The sequence below is a fragment of the Marmota marmota genome, unplaced genomic scaffold (genome assembly GCF_001458135.2).
Source record: "Marmota marmota marmota unplaced genomic scaffold, marMar, whole genome shotgun sequence".
In the NCBI taxonomy this organism is placed as follows: domain Eukaryota; kingdom Metazoa; phylum Chordata; class Mammalia; order Rodentia; family Sciuridae; genus Marmota; species Marmota marmota.
In genome coordinates, this window is record NW_025999927.1 from 3299060 (window position 1) to 3318577 (window position 19518).

The 19518-nt window shown below is 52.3% G+C and overlaps 2 long non-coding RNA genes across 7 annotated transcripts in view; one reads left to right on the forward strand and one right to left on the reverse strand.

Moving 5' to 3' along the window:
- LOC107157918 overlaps window positions 1-19518 on the reverse strand; it is a 54173-nt gene that overhangs the window by 20506 nt on the left and 14149 nt on the right. The window contains exons 1-3 of one of the 6 annotated variants that reach the window (XR_001505563.2): window positions 17309-18487; window positions 13060-13313; window positions 11827-12043 (exon numbers count right to left, since the gene is read on the reverse strand). The exons of 2 other annotated variants lie outside the window; for them this stretch is intronic. This is a non-coding gene — a long non-coding RNA (uncharacterized LOC107157918). Of the gene's footprint in view, window positions 1-3446; window positions 7360-11826; window positions 12044-13059; window positions 13314-17308; window positions 18488-19518 lie in introns of those variants that run through there. 3 more of the 6 variants (XR_007346508.1, XR_007346512.1, XR_007346509.1) reach the window with 3 other exon arrangements.
- The window catches only part of LOC107157919, a 9915-nt gene continuing 2388 nt past the window's right edge, over window positions 11992-19518 (forward strand). The window contains exons 1-2 of the long non-coding RNA XR_001505564.2: window positions 11992-12126; window positions 13898-16330. This is a non-coding gene — a long non-coding RNA (uncharacterized LOC107157919). The remainder of the gene's footprint in view (window positions 12127-13897; window positions 16331-19518) is intronic.

Sequence of the window (19518 nt, forward strand, 5' to 3'; positions counted from 1 at the left end):
TTTTATCCCATGACAAGTTCTCCCTAGGTTGCCGAGGCTGGCCTGGAACTTGCCATCCTCCTGCCTCAGCCTCCGAGTCACCGGGATGTCAGGCGTGGCCACCATGCCTGGCTCATATGCCTGCTACTTATGGAGCAGTTGCTCCCTACTGAAAGCCTGAAGTGGACACATTAGAGGAGCAGCTAGTGCTCCACAGGAGCCCAATAAAGCATCTGTTCCCCAGCAGCCCCACTTCTCTCCACCACAAATACCCTGCAGTTCTGCTCCCTGCTATTCCCAGACACATTTGCATGAAGATGGGCCTGGTTCATGAAGAGCTGACCTCTCCTGCTGTTGACCACCGGCCAGAAGACACAGCCCCTACTGGTGACCGGGATGGAGTGGCACCCACTGACGCCTGCAGGTGAGGGGCCCCATAGAGACAGGGCGAAGCCTTGAGAAGGGTGCAGGTGTCCGGAGCCTCTGCTCCTCCGCCTGTGCCAACAAGACCAAGTCAGCACAACACGCTGAGTGGACTGGGGAGGCTCCGTGGGCCTTGGGAGGGCTGCTGTCAACTGGACAGGCAATGTCTCAGATGGCCTTGAAGGACCTTTTTCCCCTGAAACTTCCTGACCCTTCTTGTAAAATAGTTTTAATTGTCACCTAGTAATTGTACATGATTACCAGGTGCAGGGTGATATTTCAACATCCTCAGTGTGGAAGGTGCAGGTCAGGGTGTTTGGCATGTCTGTCACCGGAAACGTTGATCATTTCTTTGTGTCAGGAACATTCAAAATCTTTCTTTACTAGCCATTTTGAAACGTTCCATACATTGCTACCAACAATAGTTACCTACCTGCTATGGAATCTAGAAGTCGTTCCTCCCCTAGGGCTGCGTGCCTGTACCCAGGAACTACCCTCTCCATGTTCCTCCTCCCCAGCATGTCCCCAGATGCCACAGCCACTACTCTGCCCTCCACTTCTGAGACCACCTTCCAGCTCCCACCTGGAAGTGAGAACATGCAGTGAGAGTTTCATCTCTTCAGTCTTTCAGGTTTGAAGTCCCCCAGGGCAGGCACAACAACCACATCCCAGCTACTTGGGACACTGTGGGTCTGGAGACTGGAAGCAGAGACCATAGCGCTGGCTTGCTGGTTCCTAGTGGGGACCTCCTTCCCTGCTCACAAAGGGCCACCTTCTCCCTCAGTCCTTGCTTAGTGGAGAGAGAGAGAGCTCTCTCTGTCCCTTCTCAGAAGGGCACTAATTCTATTGGATCGGGGCTCACCCTAATGACCTCCTTTATCCTTGAGCATCATGACAAAGGCCCTTTCTCCAAATACAGTCACACTGGGGGTTGGGGCGAAGGGGTCACAAACAACCAGTCCTTGGCAAATGACAGGCCTGCTTTCCCTGAGGTCCTCGAGCCCTTCTTTTGCTTCCTCCTCTCAGCTACCTTGGCCCCCTGATCCTCATCTCATGCCAAATGAAGTCCATGGTGCCACCCGCTGCTGTTGACAAAGGGCCCACCTCCTGTCGAGGGGATGGGGAACCAGGCCAAGGCAGGTGAGGCATGAAGTGTGTGAGTCACTCCCACAGAGCGCAGCCCCAAGGGAAGGACTGAGTGTGAAGGCCACACCTCTCAGTCCTCGGTGGGAGTGCCCCATGCCACTCCACCGTGCTCTCTAGGATTCCGAAGGGCTGCTCGGCACAGCGGCCTCACATGTGAGTGCCATTCAGCCCACCCGTCCATTGTTGTGTGCCCAACAATCGGACGTTTCCCCTGGACCCGTCATGCACTTCCTTTGTACTGAGCAAGTGTTGTTCAGTGGGCGGCCCTGATTGTCCTGGAGACGGGCGCCTTGGGGGGCTGGGGGCCTTGATTACTTTGGCCCGATTCCTTTATTATGCTGGGAGCTCCTTCTTCCCGTGTGTGTAGATGGGAAGTCTCAGAACCCAGCGGGTGGTGTGGGAGACCCTGGCCTCGACCAGCCTCAGGATGCCCTAGCAAGGCTGGAACCTGGGGTCCTGGAAGAGGCCAAGGGGAGGGAAGAGCAGGGGCAGGGCTCCTGGGAAAGCCACGGCAGTGACGCCATGGCCATGGGGACCTTGCCTGCTGCCTGGTGCTCTGGAGGCGGGTGTATTGAGTTCCAAATGCAATGCAGGGGCCTCTGGCCTTCCTCTGGTCGGTGCAGGCTCTGGCCCCTTCCTTCCTGTCCCCTGACTGGCCCTCCCTCCTGGCAGGCCGTTCCTCTCTCAGGGCATGTCAGCCTTCAATGGAAGAATGGCCATTGTTCCCTCCCTGGGGAAGGCAGGCCTTCCTCTCCTGGCCCCTCCGTATCCTGTTACTGGTTTCCAGGCTCCTCTGCAGAGCAGGCAGCCTTTCCCCACCTGAGAGCCTGAAGCACTTCCTGCCTCACACTTCTTCCCACCCTCTTTGTCCTGGAGCCCGCTGGCCTCCCTCTCGGCCTCCCATCTCCTGTCTGCCTTGCCACGGGACTCCCTTTGTGCCTCCGCCTGGCATAGCCCTCACTTCTGACTTTCCTGGGCAGCTCGCCTCCTCCTCCCTCACCTTCATGCTCACTACTCCCCGGGCATTTTCCCTGGGACGTGGTGGGAGATGATACACAGGGAATTCCCTCCCAGCACCCTTCATCCTCCTAGGTGGGTGTCACCTGGGACGCAGACCACAGAGAACTGCCACTCCCCTGGGAGCAGGCAGCGGTCTCCCAAGACCTCCAGCAGAGGCTCCTAGCATGGACCCCCAAGGCCACCTACTTGCTGCCTGCTGCCCCTCCCTGCAGGAACCACGTCCCCAAGTTGACTCACACCTGGTCAAGCACGGGTGCTCCCCACCCCAGGCATGGAGCTGTCAGACATGAGGGTGGATCCGGACCCTCCTCCACACCAGATGCAGTTTCCACTCAACCTTCTGGGACCTCCGTTCCTTCTAACCCTGAAAAAGTCTACCGGGATCATTTCTGTCCTGCCAGCCGCTCTCCTCTATGACCTCGCAGTAAGCGCACTCGCAGAACATCCAGAATAGAGCCGTAGGCACCGAGGCCCGCTGCCCCAGGCAGCCTAGTCCCCGTCACCATCACCAGGACACAGAGCCACATACTTGCCTCTAGGAGTTTGCCATGTGGTCTCCCTGCAATTAAGAAATGCCCTAACAACCCACGCATTACCCTGTCTCAGAGGAAATTAGGAGTGTGTCTGCACCTCAGTGGACAGGTGGCCTGGGAGGAGGTGGTGCTCCCCTACACAGTGTCCTCAGCAACACAGCTGCCACCTGGGGACATGGGACAACATGGGTTCACCCTCCTGCAGCTTTTGCCTTCAGCGGGACATGCTCCTGCCTGCACCCCTGGGCAAGGGTCCCTTATCTGGCACTCTACTGCTCCTTGCTCTTCAGCCCTTGCCCTGCCATTTGCTGCTGCCACAGCCACCTTCGCCCACCCAGCGCTCACCTGGAGCCACGGTCCTCTCCAGTTTCTCCAGCACAGCGGGGCCTGCAGCAGCCCTGGAAGAGGTCCCTGCCCCCTCCTGCCCTGCACCCTGTTCAGAACAGTCCTCTCAGCTGAGCAGCTGGATACAGAGGGGTCTTCACCCTGAACCCACAGACTGGGGCCAAGGTAGGTGACACCATCTTCCCAAGAGAGAGCAACACTGGATGGGCAACAAGGCAGTGGTCACAGGGGCCATCTGAGGCCAGCTCCTTTCACCTTCTACCTCTGCTGGGGGCACTTGCATCAAGCTCCAGATGGGAGTCCAGGTGCCAGATAACCTGGTCTCTCCCTGTTCCATGGCCTGGGAAGATGGTGGTCCCCTGAGACCTGTGGGCAGGCCTGTTCCCCATCCTGCGGGAGCCTGATCCACTCCTGATGTGACAGCTGCATCACTCACGGCTACAGTGAGCATTGAGAGAGAAGATGCGTCGACCGTGCATGGAACAGGGGCAGGAGGGCAGCAGGTGCTCGAAGGTGAGCACCTAGTAGGCTACCGTTGCTCATCCTCGAGGTCACGGCAAGACACACAAATATGAGCACTGAATGCCAAAGCACACGTGAAGCTTGACGTACTCTCTTGTTATTATCAGGCCATGACTAACCACCAGTCTGGGGCAGGTGACCTAGATGGTTCAGGGGACCTCGACCCCTGAGCAAACGCTGACGTCTTGCCGAGTTCCTGGATCTACCAGGATTTTCTTTTCAAGAGCAAAGTCCAAAGTCGAATTGCCAGGAGTTGCCTAATTAGTGAGGTATGGTGACAGGAAGTTTTGGGATCTTTTGCACTTTGATCCTCCAGTCCCTGAAAGAGATAAAAGTCCACTCACCCTCTGGACCTGGGTCCCTGGGAGCCCCTCACCCAACTGACCCACCTCTGTCCTCTTTCCCTTCCACCCAAGGTGTGGGATGTGATACTTGGACTTCCTAGGAAACCCGGCTGGGACCTCAGCTGGCACCCACATACCCAAAAACTGTGTGCACGCCTCCGGGGTTCTCTCCTGTCCTTGCCCAGAGCCAGGTCTGTCCCCGGCTAGGTCTCTGTGAGCCGGAAGCCTTGAGACCAAGCCCCAGGTCAGAGAATACACTGGCTGGAAGACATCTTAGGAGAAATGAACCCGTGGCCTCTCAATGAGGCCAGAACCAGAGAGCACCTGAGGATTAACGGGACAGAGCAGAAGGCTTCACGGCCATTGAGAGATCCTGGGTAAAGTGGGCTGGACACGTGCTAACCTCCAACAGTACAGGGTGCACAGGACCATGTGACCTGGCAGCGCCAGCTCCAAGGTGACACCTGAGAGCAGAGCAGGGAGGGAGTGGGAAGCAGGCCCCAGGTGGGCTCCGCCGTCCACGGCTGCTCATCACACACCTGGCACAGCTTTTGGGGTTCACAGGAAAATGTGTTCTAAACAAAGCAAAGTGTGCCTCTGGGTTATGTTTTTCCACCTTTTTCTGATCTGGTCCCTGCTGGTTGTTTCCCTTGGTTGCAAATTTCCTCTTCAGCTTAGCTCTCTGCTTCCTAGATGAGGACTTGGCCACTATCTTGCTTCAAGATATCCACACCTATTGCTCAAACTCTGACAGCAAAGCTTTATCAAAACAAGAGACACAGGTTCCAGCCTCTGCCTAGAAACAACACCAGCCAGGCCCGCGCCCTTGCAGAACAGCCTCAGATTTAACCCGTGGCTCAGAGGCTGAGGCAGCCACTGGAAGCTAATGCCCACTCCCTGCTTTGGGGGAGAGGCAAGGCCTGGGCCCATGTGCCCACAGCTCAGCACCCTGAGGCAGAACAGGCCTCTTCTCCCTTCATCAAAGCCCCTTGTGGACCAACCTTATGTCTTGACTGTTCTTTGTGTCTCTAGAGCCAAGCATAGTGTCTGTACAAAGAAAGTGCCTAATAAATGTTTAGGAAAATAGGTGAGAGGAGAAAGAAGAAAAGGGAGAAAGGGAAGGAAAGGAGGGAATAGAAAAGACAACAGAATGAACTAGAAAGTGCCCCAGCGCCAGCATCCGCTGTGAGAGGTGTGCACCTCAGTGGGCAGCACTTAGGCCCTTCAAGGGCGGCCCAGTGTGTGAACTGTCAGCATAACTGGAGCCCCCAGCGTCTTCTTGAAATGACTCGGGGGTATAAACTGAGTAAGGCCCCACGCTAGGCTCTGGGAAAAAGAAAAGGAGCAAGAACATGTTCCCATCCTTCAGAGGCTCAGAGGGAAAATCTGGGTAGTAAGAAATTGCAAAATCTGACCAGGCTGTGCTTTGTATGTGAGGTTTTATCGGAACACCAAGGCATCCACCTACAGCTACAGTGACCACATGGCTAGTTAGGACAGAGACCCACAGCCCACAAGGTAGGAAATGCTTACTATCTGGCTCTTCACAGAGAATGTGCAAATGCCATGCTCCAGGTGGTAAGCCCCAGGAAGGCAAGCCTCTGCCTGTCCACCTGTCAGCACCATGCTGGGCCCATCAGTGCATCCTCGAGGCCTAGAAGCTCTGGGGTCAGCCTCACTAGGATAAGAACCGCTCCTGACCTGGTGTGTGCCTTTTTCCCCAAGCAATAGCAGCCGGTCAAGGGAGAGGCCACATCACCTCTAGCAGGACCAGCAGCCTCAGCATAGACCCCTGGAACTCATTTCTGGGATCAGCCCTAGATGCAGGGCTCTCCATCCTGCATCCTTCAGAGGGACTGAAGCCACAGACCCTCTCAAGAAGTGAGGCAGGCTTCGTGTGTGACGTCGCATGTGCAGCATCTGCACCATAAGGCAGTATCCTCAGCTTCCAGCAGAGGAGATGTTGCCCTTCAGCTAGGACAGTGAGAGCTTCATGGACCAGCAATGGTCTTGGTGAGTGTGTCCAAATGACCTCAAAATCCTTTTGTCCTCCTGCTCTGGGCACCTAGTGACCATCATGGGAACAGAAGCCTGAGGACAGAGGACTGGCCACGCTGGCCCTGGCAGGTCAGTAGAGTGTGAGGACACACTTTCCCAAGGTGCCCGAACTCGGGCCTGTGACTGCCTCAGACTGGGGCCTTTCCTACAGTGGGCTTCTCTCAAATGGAGAAGAACTATGTGAGCACACCCCACAAACCTCCCCTCCCCATCCACGTGTCCATAGCTTCCGCCACTGTGAGCTGGTGGGCGTGAGACAGAGTGCCAATCAGCCACGCCCAGGATGCTGGCCCAGCTCTGGGAGCACGTGGTGGTGCTTGCGCAGCCCGTATCCAGCGAGTGTCATGCTGCTTCTGTTCCTGCCAGAGTGTGTGCTGCACAAAAAGCTTGATGAGTTAGTCAAACTGTCGGAACGGTAGGGAACAGGTGCTCACAGGGAGGCGGAAGCCCATTCTTCACCTTCAGAGGGCGCAGGGCGAAGGAAAGAGTGTCCCTTCAACAGCCGGCCTGTGAACAACACTGCCAGGAGAGCCAGACAGCCCAGGGCCACCTCTCTACCCTGACTGATTGGCTTCTGCTGGCTGTCGGGAGGGCTGGGGCGGGAAGCTGCTGTGTCCAGGCCTGGTGCTGTGGTCGGCTAGTTGCTGGGAGAGGGGGGATCTCAGGGTATGCAGCCAGCCGCAGGATTCATTTAGTTGGAAAAGATCTTGTGCGGAAAAAATGGGATGCATCCTACCACCCCCACCTGCATAGCCATCTTTAATCACCAGCCCAGAAACGCAACTGCCGCTGGGGGTGCACCCCGAAAAATCACCATCCTGAGAGCACTTGTTTAGGAGTCTGTGATGACAGAAATATAACCCCCTGATATCCCTTTACATAAGATGTGTCAAGGGGTTGGGGATGTGGCTCAAGCAGTAGCACGCTTGCCTGGCATGCGTGCGGCCCGGGTTCGATCCTCAACACCACATACAAAAAAAGATGTTGTGTCCGCCGAAAACTAAAATAAATAAATAAATATTAAAAAAAAAAAAGATGTGTCAGAATGCATTCCCCTGTCATGTAAAACTAGTTAGAACAAAAGAAAAAGTAGAAAGGAAGAAAATATAAACTCCTGAGCGGCCTGGGAAATCGCCTTGTCCCTCTACAGGGCATGAGGCCTGGGGGACAGTGTCAGGGGGCACAGGGGTGGCGTCAAGACTGCCCTGGGCCCTGGAGGGATCCAGAAGGCCCTTCTTCAGGCTCCCACTCTCCTGTTCTGAGAGGCTTTGGTCTCCACTGCGCTCACTAAGAAAAATGCCTTATGAGACTGAAATCGGCAGGTGGAGCAGGAGAAAGCCCCAGCTGTCACCCAGGGGCAGAGTGCTCCTCTCCTAGGTCCAGTTCCTCTGAGATGTTCCAGTGCATTGGGCAGTGTGGCTGCCCCTGGGCTTTCCCGGGGCCATGGCTCTGCTCCCGCCAGGCGCCCTCCCCAGAGGCCATCCACCTGCAGCCTCACCTCCTGCAGGGTCATCCTGCACAGAATCTATATGTCACCACAGTCCTGGCCACTCTGCTGCCTCCATGCCCCCAGGGCCAGCTGGCTACTGAATGTCACCACCCTGCAGTGCCACCAGTGCTGCCCAACAGGGACCCCTCCAGGCTTCCCCAGTGCTGCTGAAGTCTGGCTGGCTTCCCACCCACAGACCTGAAGCTTCCTTGCACCTCTAGAGTCAGCTCCAGAGACCTGGTGATTCCCCCACAGGGTGCTGCCCACTCAGGCCTCCCCTCCCCTCCTCATGCCCACTGCAGTCCACCATGCTGGGCCTCCATAACAGCATCTGTCGCTGTCCTCTGGCACCTCACTTCCACCTGTCCCTACCTTCCTCCTGGAATGTGGCTCCCTCCTTAGTGAGCCCAGACCACCCGCCAGACCACCCCTCAGTCAACTTTCCAAGACTCCGTGCCCAGCCAGCCCACCTCTCTGACCTACTCTTTTGCCATGCTCCAACACAAAGCCTCAGAGCCATCAGACTGGCCCTGGCCACTCAGTGAACGCCTGTCTCCCACACCTTCAAACCCACTGATTGCACTGGAAATGCCTCTCTTTCTAGGCGCCTGGTCAGTATCTCCCCATAGCCACCTCCAGGCCCACCTCCTGTGTAGCCCTTGTGGGCTCCGCAGTGGCTGTCTCTGCCCTCCAGAAGTCCCTTCATTCTGCATACCTAGCAAGGTGGCAGTCTAAGGCAGTAAGAGGTGGCTGCTTCCCGGACTTCCCAGACCCAGCCAAGGCTCCCACACCAGCTCATTTGCAAACTCAGAACGTTTCCCCCCTCAGGTGATCGTCAGCACATTTATAAAGTCTGAGATGAACAGTTGCCCCCAGAACAATGGGTGCCAACCTGCCTGGACCCTGCTGTCCAGGGGGCAGGATTGCTTCCCGCATGCTGAAACCAGCAAGCTGCGATCCTGTTTCAGACTCTTGTGTAGACTTTGTCTGTCTCTAGCTGAAGCAGTCTGAAAAAAATCAAAGGGCTTTTGATTTGCAAAACCAGGCTGTATGGAGAGAGATTTCCTTAGAATTCCACAGGATGAACCTCACACACCAAGAGCCAACCTGAGGTGATGGCTCATGCCACAGAGTTTGGGGGATGTCAGACGTTGATAGGGAAGAGTTATTTACCTACCCCAAAGCAGATCAGGAATCACCAGTGGGCAGGAAGAAAGGAATGCACAGAGAATCAGGAATGTTTCCCCAGCTGTCCCCTCCCTGCCCTGGTCCCTCCCCAGTGAAACAACAGCAGGGGGAAGCACCAGGAAGCCTAGGAGCCCCAGGTGGGTGAGGGCGGAACAAGAAGGGCTTTACCCAAAACATCACTTGTCACTTGGTGATTTCTTCCTCCCTGGGAGTGAACCTCTGCCACCAGACCATAGCCAGCCTCTGGGGACAACGGGGCACACGTGCACACATCTTGGGCCTTAGGTGCTCTGTCGCAGGAACCCAGCCACACAACTTCCTCTTAGTACATGAGCCACTCTGAATCAACAGGGTCCCGTTCCAGGCCACCAGCCTGGGACAAAAAAGAGCACAGGTCCCTTGCTTGTTGGGAGGGAGGCAGCAAGCTGCCACATCTCACAGGAGCGTAGTGGGGCCAGTAGTCACACAAAGCGTAAGGATCGAATGGCTGCATGGAAGAGCTGGGTCTTGTGGGATCCCTGAGGAGTGAAGGCGGTGGGTGATGCCTCTTCATTCTCAGCCTTCCTGTGGCCAAGGAAAGGGAGAGAGGACTCCCGAACAGGACCAGCCAAAGCCTTCCCTTGGGACCCCCACCCAACACCCTGCCCCACAGAGTCCTGGCCACAGCAGTTGCTGATCTTGCCCACTCTCAGCTGGAAAGGAGCCCGGTCCTCTCAGAGGAGGTCACTCCCTGTCCCTGGGAGGGGACTGGTCCTGGCATCTGCACCACCCTAGGCCAGCCCCCCAACTCGGCCGTGGCCACTGGCCCACCAGGCAGCATCTCCACCTCTCTGAGCCAGTCTCCTCCTCTGCCAGCAGGGTTTCTGTGAGAAGTGAAATGCAGTATTGGGTCTTATGGCACCTGTTCTGCCATGGACTCAATGTCTGTGTCACCCCAAGATTCATATGTTGAAAACTGGCCCCTCCCAATGTGTCGGTATTAGGAGGTGAGGTTTTTGGGAGCCAGACAGGTCACAGAGTGGAACCCTAAAATAGGACCCTTACATACATGAACCCAGAGAGCAGCCCCGCTCACCTTCGCATGAGAGGACTCTGTTAGAAGGCGCCATCTGCACCCCAGAAAAGGGCCCTCACAGCCCCCAGCCCCTCTGGCATCCTGGTCCTACATGTCCAGCCTCCAGATTTTCAAGAAATGGATGTCTGTTGGGCAAGCTGCCAGGTCTTGAGCACCCCACCTCAGCAGCCTGAACCACTGTCCCTCCTTTAATAGGGACAGCCGGAGACAGAAAGCTTAGGGGAACCATGGAACTCAACCTCTGATGGGCTTTGCCTTCTGGGGTGTTGGGTCAGGGGCTCCCTGTAGCCCTCAGGTCCCTGGCAGGTGACTTCTCACCAGAGTCTGGTAGGCCTGGCTGATGGCCCTGTGCCCACTCAACCCCATGGGTTGCAGCTCCTCCCCAGGCTGTCCTGGCCAGGCTAGGGTCAGCAAGCAGCACCCACCTAGCTCCTCCAGGCAGATTAGTGTGGCAGTGAGGGCCAAGGGTCTGAGTGCCAACCCAGAAACAGCCCAGCATGCACCTGCAGGTCCCTGGGTGTGAGGTAACCACACCGTGCCCAAGGCCTTGCTGCAGCCTGCTTGAGCAAGTCCTCCAGCAACCCTCCCCACCCAGCTAACCCCGGCTCCACAGCCCTCTGCACCATCCTCACAACAAGGCAGGAGCTGGGGTGGCAGCATGGGGACCCTGCCTGCATTCGGGATGGGATTCGCACCATGAGGGAGAGCACATGGGAGAAGATCCCTCTCGGTCTCTCTGTTGGGCTTCCCTGGCCATTCCTACCAGGGGCGAATAAGGAACACTTCCCTGTGGAGACGCTGGCCTCTGAGAGCACCTCAGCCCTTCCCAGGCTGCTAGCAGCTGGCTCCCAGTGCAACAGACCAGAAAGGCACATGTGGGGGAGGAAAAGGGAAGTGACCTGATACTGGTGCTGGTTTGGGTGCCTGGGTCTTCCCCGGAGCCTATACCCTTCCTCATCACTGTATACCCAGCCGCCCCCTATTGATGGAAACTTCGGAGGCATATACTGCAGATATAGGCTGAGGATGAGTCCGTGCAGGCCTGGCTGACCCCAGGATAGGAGACAAAGTGTGCACCACTGGCCCTTGACCCTGATGGCATGAGGCCAGCATCAGCCCCTCCTGTCCCCGCAGCCTACCTCTCAGCCCAGGCAGGGGCTCAGGACCCTGGAGCCTGCAGTGCCCCCAATGGGTGGGGCATGGAATTCAGCCTCCAGTCCCAAAGACAGGGATGGGTAACATAGGGTCAGAACCTTAGCCTGCCAAAGTAGCTACTCAGGCAGCTATAGTGTTAACACCAATCCCAAACCTCGTGGGTGCATGTAAGTTGGGTGATGGTCTTGGAAACTGAACTTCGTTGTGGGCAATAGAAAATGAAAAAGTGATGGTGAGCAAGGAGTCTATGCCAGGGAGCCTCAAAGAAGGACAAGTCCCATGTCTCCCACGCATGCAGGGCATGCACAGGCCAGCTCCCAAAGGCCAGGCTCCCATTGCTCAGTCAGATCCACGCTCCCAACCAGTGATTCTCGGTCTGTTGAAAGCAACCCAGGAGTTTGGATCCCTGAAAGAGCAAAGAACATGTTGCAGCCACTTCTGTTTTTAACTCAGTAAATAGGATGGTTATTTCAAACCTCTCCCTGTGACACAGAACTGCTGGAGAAGGTTCTAAAGTGTGAGGGACGGGGCAACATGCTCATGACTCACCCACACGTCCCCAGTGGCCCTCTGTGGACCAGACTGTGTTTGACTTGCATTGCTTTAATCTCTGCCTTCTGGTTTGTTTTGAACCACAGCAGAGCACGGCTGAGGACAAGAAGCCCGGGAGCACGAGGAAACTCCAGCACCCAGCAGGAAGCACAAGATGGTGAAGACACCACCCATCTCCCTCCAGACTGGATTTCTGGCGCTTCAACACTGTGAGCTGAAAGAAAACAGGCGTATATTGGTGGGCTTTTACTTAGTGGAAAAAACCCCACATACTGCAATGTATTACGAAAAGAACAGGTAAAATCCCCTGTCTTATCTTGTCCATTAGAAATAAAGCATCAAAAATTATAAAAATAGATCAGCTTAAGTACAAAATGTAAGCATTCCAAATCTCGGGAAACTAAAAACAGTTTTGCCAATTTTTTGTGTTATAACATAAAACATACCACATAGAATGTATATTTAGGAACTAAAATCAAAGCATTTGCCTTTTTTCTTTATTTTCTGGAACCACACTCATCTTATGTAATGCATCCCAAATCCATGTGGCGGAATGCATCCCATATGGAAAGGGAAACATGAGATTGCACAGGACAAATCTTCAGTGCAAAGCTGAAGGTGATGCTGGTCTACATGATGTTTTCTGAAAAATCATTTCTGTACCACTCAAAAAAGGGAAAGCATTTTTTTCATTCATTTAAGAGATTATGTGTAAATCAAAATCAAAATGTGAGAGAAAGCTCACTCTCACCAGGACCCACCAGATCTAGGTTCAGTTTGGGGTTTTCTTTTTGACCTGTTCTATATATTTGTAAGGACTGATACAATTTGACTTCTATTCTTTCCCCAGAAATTTTCCAAAGAACTAATTATCTATTTTTCTTATGACAATAGCATTTACTCTATATTGCAACCACTATGTGGATCCTTTAGACCCTTTTATACATCTGAGCTACATCTGAGGATCTTATGGTTTTGTTTTGTTCTGGGTTTTTTTTTTTGGGGGGGGGGGATTTGTTGTTGTTGTTGGGAATTGAACCCTAAGGCACTTAGCCCTGAACAATATCCCCAGCCCTCTTTTATTTTATTATATTTCATTTTTTTGGGACAAGGACTTGCTAAACTGCAAAGTCTGGCTTTGAACTTTCAATCCTCCTGCCTTAGCCTCCCAAACTACTGGGATTATGGCATGTGCCACCACATTTAGCTTAGGGTCATTATTTTACCTACCTCTGCTGAGCTGAGGGTCATTATTTTCCCTGTGTCTTGATACGTTCTTGCTAATTCATTATTATCCATGAACTATTGCAAATCATTCTCAAAGAAACGATGAGGCACTGGAGGGAGAAGACAGCCATTGCTGTCTTCTCATTCTTGCTGTCCTGTTGCTGGGCGAGAGGCCAAGATGTGAAAGATCCCATCTTTCTAGTCTGAAGTTAGTTTGCGTTGGGCACAAACGCAGTTGGAAATTCTGAATTTCTTTACTTTCAGTTTATAAGATCAAAGAGAAAAATAAAGGAAGATGTTTCACAAATCTTAGATAAATCAGATGGACTCAAGGACATCACAGGTGTCTAGATTCCAGTGACAGTGGTGAAATTGATTACATAAGGCAATCTCAGACCCGAAGACTAAACGTGACATCAGATGCAAAGAGTTTTTCTAACTCAAAACGTGATGGGAGAATAAAATATTTCTGTGGACCAAAAGCAAGTACAGTATTCTCCAGGTGGTCATCCACCTAGAAGGGCTGCATCATGCCAATCTTTGTCCAGAGCCTGGACCATGCCATCTGCTGAAAAAGTATGTGGGGTACTTCTTCCTCTTATGAGGTTTGCACCCTGAAATCTGCTTGATGTGTTTTGTAGCAAATGTTGAAAGCAGGTGTGCATACAAAGAGGACTGGCAGGAAAACAGTAGTCATGCTGGGTTGATCATCTTGATTGGTATTTATAGACCCAAAAATGAAAATGTTTTGCAATTATGAAGCAAAAAATGACCATCTTCCTTTTAAGAAAAATATGTTATGGAAGACTTCAAATGATTCCTACATGCTTTCACAATTCAGGTAGCCAGAGAGGCAGAAGCAAGAACCTTCTAGAGATCACTGGAAGGCTGACTCAGTGTTTCCCATCTTGGAAATGTGATCCAGAGTCGGGCCCACCCAGGGCCTGCGCACCTTCAAAACCAGAACACGGAGCAGAAACTGAACCTGTGTGGTTCAATTCCAGTGTCAAAATTCCCATTAGAGCTGTTTTTCACCTCCTTTCATTCTTACTTCTTCAAATTACTTGTAAAATTACTAAAAATATTTTAAAAGGTCCTTTGGATCAGGTGAAAAATGAAAATTACTGTATTTCTTATAAACTGGCTATATAAGCAGAAATTTCCCCAAAAAATATTGTGGTGGGCACTGTTTGAGGGTCAAATATGTTTGAGAAATGCTGGATAAAACAGAGACAAAGGTGTTTTTAGCTGCAGAACTTTTTGACCCTTTCATATGCAGGATGTCCAAAACTGGTCCCACTGTCCCGGGGACAGGATATTTTGTGGGACTAGGGGACTACGCAAACTCCAAAAAAAAAAAAAAATGTTCTATGAAGTAAAACTGCTGTGTGCATGTACTAATTATAGCAACAAACCCCACCATTATGTACAACTACAACGTATCATTAAAAATGTGGAGGAAAAAATAACTCATAATAAAAATTATAAATCATTTTTTTAAAAAGGGCAAACCAGATCATTTTATTAGTTAAGGTTAAACTTAGGGAAGCTTTTTTCTCTCTTTCTTAAGGAAGAATCCATGTGAGAAACAGTGGTCCCCAAGATAAACCCCATAAGGGCACTGGGGCAAGAGGGAAGTCTGAGAGCCCCCCAAGGGTGAGTGCAGAGGGAGGTGCCCAGTCTCTAATGAGAAGCCTGGAAGGGTTCTGCCATTAGCTTTATTTCAAAGAGGAGGAGCAAGAAGTAGCCCACCTTCCCAGGGACAGGAATGCCATCAGGCCCTGGTCTTAGAAGGGTATGGCAGAGAGACTCCCCCATGCCCTGCAGAAGTGTGGGTGGTCATGGAAGGTAGGCATGCAGTGGTCCTCAGCCCTCAACAAAGAGGTATGTTCAGAAACAAATGTGTCTGAAGCTGGGGGTGCCTTCCCACAGGGGCTGCAGGGGGTCGACCCTCACCGCAGGGTCCCCATCTGACTTCCTTGGATACAGCTGCAGGACAGCCCTGCTCACTCCCAAGCCACACCCCAGCTCCTCAAGGACAGCTCCCTGCCATGGCCCCTTTTCTCCCCAGGTCCCACACCATCTCTGAGCCATTTCTATGCTTCCTTCCAGAGGGAAACTTCTCCCAAGAACTTCGGAGGCGGCTATCCCACCCTCACCTCCCAGTCAAGTATCTGTGGCCCCTCCTCCCTGCATAGGTGACAGCCACCCGGAGCCAGGGCAGACACTTTGTCTTGTTCACACTCGACCCTCCCTTCTGGAAATACCTGCTCCAGGAGACTTACACGGTCCACCTGCACCTGGATTTCTCCCGTCCCTTCCCATGTGCTGGCCTTCACTCTAGTCCCCTGGGCACTGACATTGCCTGTTCCCTCTCCCACATCTATTCTCTCCTTTAGTCCCCAGACAGATATCGCCCTGTACAGATGACTTTCCCAGGGGCTTCCTCCCTAAGCCGAGTTCTCCCTAAAGCCCTCGACGGGTATAGTCCACCTGCCAGCTAGGTACCTCCACCTTGGTTCCAACAGGAATCCCTCCCTTGGCACAAGCAAACCATCATTCTCCCTCCCAACTCAGGTCCCCAAGCAGCAGCCCCACAAATCCTGACTATGGTGTAGACCACAAACCCCATCTGAGCCTTCCCACCACGTCCACCCCACAGGTAAAGTCAAGGCCTACTTCCCAGCACACCTTGAGCCCCAGGGCTTCTCAGCACCTGACCAGCACGGCCACATCTGAGCGTTTCATCTCAGACTGGACTACTGCAACCCCAGCCTGCTGCCCTGGCCTGGGCCAGGAGTTCACCTCTGGACCACAGCCTTGAGGATCTACAGCACCCATCAGATCACACCACTCCTGTATTCATGGAGTGCCACAAACCCAGTGGTGCAAAAAACTGCTTGTTTCTCCCAGTTCAGGAGGCCAGAAGTCCAGAACCCAGGTATCCACAAGGTTGGCTCCTTCTGGAGACCGCGGGGAACAAGGGTCCCGGGGCTCCCTTGGTGTTTCCAGGCTCACAGACATCACTCCCTCCACCATCAGGTTCCCTTCTCTGTAGGACTCTGTGTGCCCTTGTGTGTCTCTCCTGAGGACACTCTCCAGGGACTCAGAGCCCACCCTAATCCAGGATGACTCCATCTCCATCTTCACTACATCTGCAAAGACCCTGTTTCCAGACAAGGGCACGTGCTGAGGTTCCCAGTGAGGTCACCGTTCAGCTCACTGCAGCTCTCCTGGTCACCTGGGAAGGTCCCCACCAGACGGGAGGTTCAAGGTCAGTAGATCCAGCACAGCTCTTGCCCTCCAGCACCCATGATCCCCAACTTTGGGGAGTCAGCTTTACAGGGGTGCCAAAGTGGTGTGTGTTCAGTAGGAGCCATGATTCACATTCTGAATCCTGAGCTTTTCCTGGACCAGTGGTAACAAGATCAGCAGTGAGCGCCAGTCAGCCTCTCAGTCACGGGGTACTGTTGCTAGGTGTGCCCTGAGGGGGTAGGTGTGTTAGCACTTGTTTCTCTTATGGCATTTTCAACTGCAGATGGGTTTCCTGGGTCCTCACCCCATGGTAAGTCCAGAAACAAAAGCAAAATGGTTTGTATTTTTGCCTCATTTAATGCATCTGGCAAATAAATATAAAAATAATACAATAAATGTTTAAAAATATTTCTTTATGAAAAATAAATATATTTGCTTTATATCTCATAGAATTGTTTGAAAAATAAATAATAACAATTAAAGCTAAGAAATGGGTTATGTTAATCTGTCATACCTTGGTGTAAACAAGATTTTAAAAACTAATTACTTTGTTGAGTGTTCTCCTGTTGTACATACAACTATAGGACTTTGCCTTTTCTGACAATAAATGATTTATCTCAGATTTTTAAAAAAAAAAAAAAATCTTCCCAGTGGCTTCCTCTTGCAACAAGAAAAAAATCCAAACTCCTACAAAGTCCCTGGGACCTAACCCCTGCCCCACCCGTGACCTCATCTCCCTCTCCTGCCTCCCTGACCACAGTCCAGCTGCTCAGGCTCCCTTCCTTCCCTGGAGCAGGCCCAGGTGTTCCTGGCTGGGCCTTGGCCTTCCGTTCCTGGCCCTTGAAGCACCCACTTTCCAGCCATTCTCATGGCTACCATTTCACCACGCAGATGGCTGCAAGAAATGGCTCAGCAACAGACGCTTCCTGACCGTTCTGGATAAAGCAACCACCACCCCACCATTACCTCATTGCACAACTTTGTCTGTGACACTTACTGTCTGAAATGACCTCACTTGTTGTGAACTTGCTGTGACTCTCAGGAGAAGCTCAGCCCCTCGCAGGGCCCTGTCCTTTTTGCTTGGAGCAGTGCTTTGCCCTTAGTAAGCGCGCACGTTAAGACAAGTGGTTGGCGCACTCGACATTCGTGCCATTGGCACAGTGACATTCATTGCAAGGGGAAGCTACCCTTCTGTGATGCAGAAGCCAGAACACTAAAAACCACACTTCCCAGACTCCCCTGCAGCCAAAGTCCCAGGTGCAATTTAAATTCCTCGAGCAATAGGCAGTCGCGCAAGATCTGAATTTAGACCTGGCTCAGTGGGGAGAGAGGGAGGGCATGAGGCATCCACTTTGGGGGTGCAGACGAGAGCAGGTGTCAGGCAGCTTTAGGTGAGTGGCCAGCTCCCTGGTGGTGGCAGGAGCATCAGCTCTTGGTGGCCTCGTCCCTGGAAGCTCAACTAGAACCTGTCCTTACAACAGTTTTACTAGCTATGTGATGTCTCCCCTTCATTTTCTTTTATGAGTGTATCTATGATGGAATTTATGAGCCCAGAAAATCCAGAATCATCTCCCATCTGAAGATTATTAACTTAATCATATCTGCAAAGTCCTTTTTATCCAAATAAGCTAAAGGGCTTTATCCTTTCAGATACTATAACAAATTCATAAACTGGGTGGCTTATAAGCAACAGAAATTCATTTCTCACAGGCTAGAAGTTCAAGGTCAAGGTGCGGGAGATTTGGTTCTGCTGAAGGCCTGCTTCCTGGTTCTAGATGCTGCTCCCTTCCTCTGCCCTCCCCTGGTAGGAAGGACAGCTCTCCACGTGTCTTTTAGGAGGACAGTAACCCCACCAGGAGAACTCTGCCTCATCTCCCTTCTCCTAAGATTATCACCTTGGAGACTTAGAATTTCAAAGTATAAACTGGGGTAGGGGATTTTGTCAGTAATATCTATAGGTTTCAGGGACTTGGGGGCAATTGTCCAGCCTGCTACAAAAGCCTTGCTTTGTTCTGAGACCCTTCCTAGCTTTCTGCACCACTGGCCACTGAGAATGCCCACACCTAACCTTACCTCCATTTATTCCTCTGAGGAGATCTGACCCCAGGGAGGAGAGTGGGGAGGAGGAAAAGAGCTCATACTGTGGCTTCCAGATGCCATCTGTCAGGAGCACTAAAAGTGGGTGAACCAAGCTATGGCCAGGTGGTCTATACACAGCTGAGAGTAGAAAATGAATAACCAAATTGCTGGAACAGACAGAATGTCCTCCAATGTTTCTGATAGGCCAAGAGGGAGACGAGTGCTTGGCTTGCCCACCCCCAGTGGGCGGGTGTGTTGGGCCTGATGTGCTCTTAGGAAAGGGCCACCTCTCAGTTGAGGGCTAGTGTCTCAGGACAACTACAGCCAGCCTCACCCACTTTTAAGACCAACAAGGGGGAAAGAAGTTGTGAGCTAAAATGAGAGCTGTGGTTGCAGGAACAGAGGGCTGCCTGGACCCCACAGGTTTCAACCAAGATCGAGAGGCCGGGCCTGATGCGCACACCTGCAATCCCAGCAACTCAGAAGACTGAGGCAGGAGGCCTGCAAGTCCAAAGCCAGCCTCAGAAACTCAGCAAGGCCATGAGCAACTTGCAGGACCCTGACTCAAAATAATAATAATAAATTAAAAGAGCTGGGGATGTGGCTCAGAAGTTAAGTGTCCCTGGGTTCAATCTCCAGTACAAAGAGAGAGAGAGAGAGAGAGAGAGAGAGAGGAAAGAAGTAAAGAGATGCAGCAATTTTCTGGATAAATTAAACAAAATCCAAAAGAGGTGATAGGACTTAAGAACCTTCTAGCCAAGGGCAGTTGTCTACACCATTAACCCCCCTGGACAATCACTCAAGCCTTCTGGTGCGTGGGAAAGCAAGGGCAAACAGAGGGTGGGTGGGTCTAAAGAGCCTGCATCACTTCCCATCTCATCAGCCATCTGATATTAAGCCAAGCTGGTGGGAACAAAATAAGAGTGTTCAAGTGGTGGCTGTGTGCATTGGGGAACTAAAGGGCATTAAGCAGACTTGCTCTTTCTAACTGGGGAATTAAATGCTGACATCAGCACCAGGCTGTCTGGCAAGTTGTGCAGCATTCATTCATTCATTCATTTGATCACGGCTAAAGAAGCACCTGGGACATGTAGATTAATCAAAAAAAAAAAAAAAAAAAAAAAAAAA